At 41.9% G+C, this 511-nt stretch overlaps 1 protein-coding gene across 1 annotated transcript in view; it reads left to right on the forward strand.

Moving 5' to 3' along the window:
- The window catches only part of LOC146346576 (uncharacterized), a 78,216-nt gene that overhangs the window by 43,343 nt on the left and 34,362 nt on the right, over nucleotides 1-511 (forward strand). The window lies entirely within an intron of this gene.

Below are 511 nucleotides of genomic sequence, written 5' to 3' on the forward strand. Positions count from 1 at the left end.
AATCCGGGCAATCCTTCAATGCGCTACTCATTCTGTTGTCATGAAGGTTCCAGCCCCACCCCCCACCTGAGCTCTGCTGTTCACTTCTCAGGTGCCATCTGTGGCCAGGAGCACCATTTCCAACTCCACCTGCCTTCCCGCTAAATCCCACTCTTGGGTATCAAGGTTCTGATGGCTACAATAACACACACCTTGCTTAAACTCCTGCATTATGCCTCCCAGATGTAACAATCATTAGTTATTATTATTTATTTCATTTCTATACTGTCCCATAGCCAAAGCTCTCTGGACAGTTTATAATAATGCATCCATGGTGGCAACCAACTCCCCTCCCCCTCACCCTCGCCCCATACACAGACATCATATGGAAAGAAGATGGCTGCTGCCATACAGGTCTATAAAAAAAATGTTTACTGATATTGTTTTTAGCTGTTTAAATTGTTTTTAAACTCTGTATATTAAAAAAGAAAGTTAGATGCTGTTTTTATCATAAAGTGGTATTGTTGTACAA

This window comes from Heloderma suspectum, chromosome 4 (assembly GCF_057233095.1).
Source record: "Heloderma suspectum isolate Gila_16-S chromosome 4, 16-S_ref, whole genome shotgun sequence".
NCBI classification, from domain to species: domain Eukaryota; kingdom Metazoa; phylum Chordata; class Lepidosauria; order Squamata; family Helodermatidae; genus Heloderma; species Heloderma suspectum.